This window comes from Tupaia chinensis, unplaced genomic scaffold (assembly GCF_000334495.1).
Source record: "Tupaia chinensis unplaced genomic scaffold, TupChi_1.0 Scaffold144883_1, whole genome shotgun sequence".
Lineage (NCBI taxonomy): Eukaryota > Metazoa > Chordata > Mammalia > Scandentia > Tupaiidae > Tupaia > Tupaia belangeri.
The window spans coordinates 2,963-8,898 of record NW_006204742.1 but is presented as its reverse complement, the minus strand read 5'-3'; the positions used below and the strand labels follow the sequence as shown (position 1 = coordinate 8,898).

Here is a 5,936-nt window from a genome sequence, read left to right as displayed (position 1 = left end):
CTTTATATTGACATGAATTTTTTTTTTTTTTTTTTTTTTCAGAAGGACTTCAGAGCAGAAATGGTGAGTATTCTCTGACAGCCCTGATTTCTGTACCATAGTTCCATGTTCTCTTTTACTTTTCTTACTTCCTCCTTGGCATTCTATCCCATCCTTCTCCCTTCTCTTTAATGTAACTCTCTCTTTAACCATTTTGACACTGACTTCTCCCATGTTACGTTCTGTTTCACTACCTTCCAGTTTCTTTATAGTCTTTCATTCTTCATCCTTCTTTACTTTTAAACATTGTATTCTCCTCTCTTCCATATGTTTGTCATGGAAGCACATATAAGAAAATGTTCTATATGAATTCATGTGTGTAAATATGACCTTGGCCAAAAGAATATATAAACCACATTTCTTCAAGGAGTGGTGGTTCAGTATTCTCTACTTCAGTGTTTCTTGCAACTTATTACAAGATAGCTACCACCACTACAGGAATTGACATTATACATTTAGTGGGAGATAAAGAACATATTAACGATAACTGATAAAATAGTTTAACTAATGTAAGAAGGATCCAAGAATATTTTTATGGAATAAACTCCATAACTAATATTTCTGAGTTCTTTTCAGCTTAGTAAGCACATTCCTTCTCTGTCCCATTTTATTTAAATATACTATTATTTAGAACAAACGTGAATTTTTGCCACTGTGCACATGCACTTGTGTGTGTGTGTGTGTGTATTACTGTGTGTATGTATGTGTTACTGTGTGTCTGTATCTTGAGAATGTTAACTCTACACTTGAATTTGTCAGTAAGTTGAAATTCTCTTGTTTGTGACTTATGATATTTATATTGGTTTTTCTAATTCATTATTAGAACAATGTCAGGGAAAGATGATAAATTTTATCTGACCAACTTACCCTTCTACGCTACTTTAAAACGAGAGCTTTCTTCATGTGTTTTTAAAATTTATTATTATTTTAAAGAACAAATGTGTATTCTTGAGACAGAGAGCATGAGAGACAGAGAGAGGGATGGCAATATAGCAATCCCATCTCCTCCCCTTGTTTTTCCAGGATTTTGAGCACACCTCTGGTGTTTTTCTCAAATCACCAGGTCCAGGACTCAAACCGTGCACTCTCCCATGTGGGGTCCAGTCAACAGTAGTCATCTTGCCTCCCCGCCCCAGCCTCCTGGTGTCTTTACTGTCCTCCCTTCTTCACCTCTGAATCATTCCATGGCCCTCCCTTTACTAGATGTGTGCTATTTCCTCCCCATTCTTGGCTTAAGAATATTCCAATATTACATTGTCTTCATTCCTATTTCCCTACTTTTTCCATTCATTCTTATTCTTTCCTTTTTCATGCTTTTCCAGGCTTCTCCTTCCCTATAAACATTGCTTCTTCTATATTCCAAATACTTATAGTAGTTTTATTCTGAAACTGGTGAAATTAAGAATATTAGTAATAGAAATCTTATGTCCAATATATTTTTCAGGGGAAGCATTCCTTCTGATAAAAACTTTCCCAGAAGGCACATGCACTTGCCAGAGAGACAGATCAAATAAGAAAGAGACATGTGAGAAAGCTCTTTCCCATGTGTGGAATATCCAGGTCTCAGTCCCCATTCCTTTTTGCTTCCTCATTTCAGGAAGTGGGATATGCATGTATACATGCTCAGCTTGTTTCTCAAAACACCAGTCCAGGATTTGGACCATGCTCTTGGTCATGAGGACCCAGCTGCCTTAACCACCATGCCACTGGCCATACCCCAACTTCCTTTAACTTAGGACCTCTATCACATATGTCAATTTCAAATGCACATTTCTATGTAATCCTACTTTCCTAATCCTTTCAATTTTTAAAAAATGAAAACAAAAATTGTATTTATTTAGAGATATTCAGAAGATCAACAAAACATCAGCAACTTTTAAAATTTTTTTTATTAATTTTTTTTTTGCAATTACACAGTTGTATTTTGGTACCAGAACAACAGTTATTTCATATAAGCTACATCAGCGACCACTGAAGTTGAAAGAACTACTATCCCCATATATAACTAATTTGTGCTGTGCTCTGGCAAAAACCTGCTTTAAATATTCATGCAAATTTACAACCCCCTTACTATACCAGGCAAGGTGGGAGGCTATTGAAACTACCACCAGGACAGGGCTAGCTAAAGGCACATTCAGTAGTGTATTAACTGTATGGAAAAATACACTGTATGGTTTAAAATCATATCTGACACAGCGTTACATTTCATTTATTTTCTTTCAAAAGGAGTGAGTTGTGTACATGAAGGTTAAATGTGTTATAAACAAGGGGAAAAACAACTTATTCATCATCATTATTTTCTTCATCATCATCATCTTCATCTTCCTCATCTTCCAGCTCTTCCTTCTTTTTCTCGCTCTTTTCAGCCATGAAAGCTGCCTTTTTGACTGCATTGGACTTTCCTTCAGCTAGGTATCCAGCAATATCCTTTTAGCATTTCTTCTTCTGCTTAGCAGCCTTCTTTTCATAAGGCTGTTTATCATCTGCATCAGTGTTACTCCACATATCTCCCAGCTTATTGGCACCATCACCAATACATCAGCCAGACCTCTTCCTTTGATTTGGGGGGCCATACTCAGAACAGAACAAGAAACGGCTGATGGAGGCCTTTTATATGCGTTGGAATCCTTGAACTTCTTTTTTGCTTGCCCTGAGGAGAGATAATGTTTTTCACTGCACTTTCATAAGGTGCCTTGTCTGTCATTGCCGTAGCTTCAATTTCCCTTTCTCTTTAGCAGACATGGTCTTCCACCTCTCTGAACACCTCTTAGAAAACACTGAAAAGTTTACTGAAATAACTGGGTGCTTGGTCTTGTGTTCCTCCTGGCAAGTTTGCACAAAGAATGCATATGATGACATTTGCCTCTCGGCTGCTTAGTATCTTTCTTGCCAATGGTTAGTCCCTTTCCTCCATGAGAAACAGAGTCTCCCAGTGCCCGTCCGGCTTTCACTTGCCCCAGTGCTGTCTCTATGGAGCACAGTGTACTGCAATAGCTGTGAGAGCCAGAGCCAGATGTAGCCTCCTTCATTTCTTAAGAAATGAGAGGAGACTGAACTTGATGAGTTGAGCTCATCTATATATTGTCCTTTCAAAAACCTAAATTCTGATGCCATTTGTTGGTCAATTGTGAGTTTGAGTATCACTTATTCACTGCCCTTGGTCATATTGCCCAGGTGTTCTGGACCCCTCACATTCCTTTGGATTAAATTGTTATTTAGAATAATTGTTAGCTTCGCCCATGTGTGTATCTATTTGTATGGGTGTGTGTTTACTAGCATCCTGCTAATTTGATGTTTCCATTCTGAGTTTTCAATATAATTGCATTTTCCTCATGTGTATTTCCTTTGATGTTTAACTTGATTTTCGTATTTTATTTTTTGGTTTGATTTTTGTATTTTATTTTTTAGAAGACCCTCAGGAAAAATTTGGTAAATATTCTTTTACTAGCCTTATTCAAGCTCCATGGGGTCTGTTTTTTCTGTGATGTTTTCTACCTCCACTCTTACATGCTCTCCCTTCATTTTCCCATACCTTTACAGTCCACTCTTTCTCTTCATTTTCTCACAATGACACTTCTCCATATTAAGTACTGGTCCCTTCAGATTCCCTATTTTTTCCACTGCTTTCTTTTTGTCTTGACTCCTTGTCATTCCTTGACTATAAGCATTGTGTTCTACTTGTACTGTGTTTTAAGTGTTTTTCATAGAAACACACATAAAACAAAGTCATAAACTGACCCATGGGTGTCAACATGACCATAATCCTGAAGCAAACCTAGCCAGGTATTTGTACCAGGAGCCATGGTTCCTCATCTTTAAACCATCACTTCTCGTGTCTTCACACAAAACTGACATAGAGTAATAAAAATTGCTCCTCCTCTAGATTGGAAGAAGAATACAATAAAGACAAGAAATCAAAGAGTCAAAGGCTAAATACTAGAACAAGAAACCCAGGGACATTTGATAAAATAACCATCACAACTCAAAATTCTAAAACATTTCTCAATTAAGTGCATTAAAACTCACTCTTTATCACTGTCCCCACATCTTTTTAGAATACATTATTATTTAGAATACACATGAGCTACCACCGTTCTCTGTGTGTGTGTGTGTGTGTAAGTGCAAGTGATTGTGTATGTGTTTGGATTGACATGCTATTTGTTTTATCATTTTCTTTATTTTTTTTACAAGTAAAAATGCAAGTGTTTCTCTTTTGATTTTACATTCTTATTTCCATTGTCTTTTTCAGGAACAATTCTACGAAGTATTGGTAAATATCCACTGAAAACGATTTCATCCTCCACGGTACCTGTCCACTTGTGACAATCCCCACCTCCACACATGCATGCCATCTTTCTATTCTCCCTTCTCCTTACTGAAGGCTCTCCCTCCCGACATTCTCACTGCAGGCTTCTCCCATATGAATTTCTCTTCAGTTTGTTTCCCTGCTTTCCTATGCTTGTGTTACTGCCTTTGTTCCTTCTTCTTCCTCCCTAAACACTACTAGCTTCTTCTCTCCAACAGATGTCAAAGAAGCGCATGTTATGTGATTCATTATTGTAAATGTCACCATTAGCTTGCAAGGATATAACCCTGTATTTCCTCCAGGAACAGCAGTTCTGTATTCTCTAACTCCATGGTCGTGGTTGCCTAATACAACTCCTGATAGTACTATAATGAGAATTGGCATTACGTCTATATGTTTTGCTTAATTTCATTTATTTTAATTATTTTTTACATTCAATAACATGTGTCACTTAGCCTGTAAAGGCAATCTACCAACATGAATACATTTCTAACCAGCCCAGTAGGGGATACAATACACATTATCCTCAACAGATAATAACCCCCCCTTTTTTTTTTGAAGTTATTCTCAACAGATAATAACCCATTTTTTTTGTGTGCCAGAAATGTTTTGCCTCTCTCTTTTTGTCCTTAATATCTTTCCCCAGAAACTCCTCCTTCTCCCATCTACTTCTCATACTGTATCTGATATATATATAACCATTTTTTGTGTTTCTATATCCCCTAGTCATTCAGTTTTGGACATAGAGTGCTGACAGTTGGTGTATATTAAGTGGAGACATAAAATGTCTCTTCTTCATAGCCTGCCTTGTTTCACTCAGCAGTAAGTCTTCCATATTCATCCACTTTCTGTCAAAAGCCAGGATCTTGTTTTTTGGATTTTGTGTTTTTTGTTTTCTGGCTGAGTAGTATTCCATAGAGGTTGTGTGTCCCGCTTTTTCAATCCATTCCTCTTTTCATAGGCATTTGTGTTGGTTCCATTTTTTTAGCAATTGTGTATAATGCCCCAATAAACATAAAAGTGCTAGCACTTTATTGACTAAGTATTCTTCTGTCCTTTGTGTAGACACTAAGGACTGGGATCCTTGGGTCATATGGCAGTTATATTTGTAGATCTTTGAGGAATATCTGTATTTTTCTTCACAGTGACTGGACCTATTTACCTTCCCATCATCAGTGTAGGCATGTTCCCCTTTAACCACATCCCAGCCAGAACTTCTCTTTCTCTTTTTTTAAAATCTTTTTCATTCCAACTGGGGTTAGTTGGTATCTCATTATGGTTTTAATCTAGGTCCCTTATGATGAAGGGTATTGAGCACTTTTTCATGGCTTTTGACTATTTGTATGTGTTCCTAAGACTCTGCTTTTTTCAGCTCATTCTCCCATCTTTTAATTGGGTTGATCATCTTTTTTTAGAGTAAACCACTTGAGTTCCCTGTGTATTCTGGTTATCATTCCCTTATCTGAAGCATAGTGTACAAAAATATTCTCCCATTCCAAGGGATGTCAATTCACACTACTTACTGTGTCTTTGCCATTCAGAAACTTTTTAATGTGATGTAATCCCATTTGTATATTTTGAGGATTATTTA

At 36.9% G+C, this 5,936-nt stretch overlaps 1 pseudogene; it reads right to left on the bottom strand.

Moving 5' to 3' along the window:
* The window catches only part of LOC102470993 (translation initiation factor IF-3, mitochondrial pseudogene), a 10,403-nt pseudogene extending 5,674 nt beyond the window's left edge, over positions 1 to 4,729 (bottom strand).
* Between the last annotated feature and the right edge of the window lie 1,207 nt (positions 4,730 to 5,936).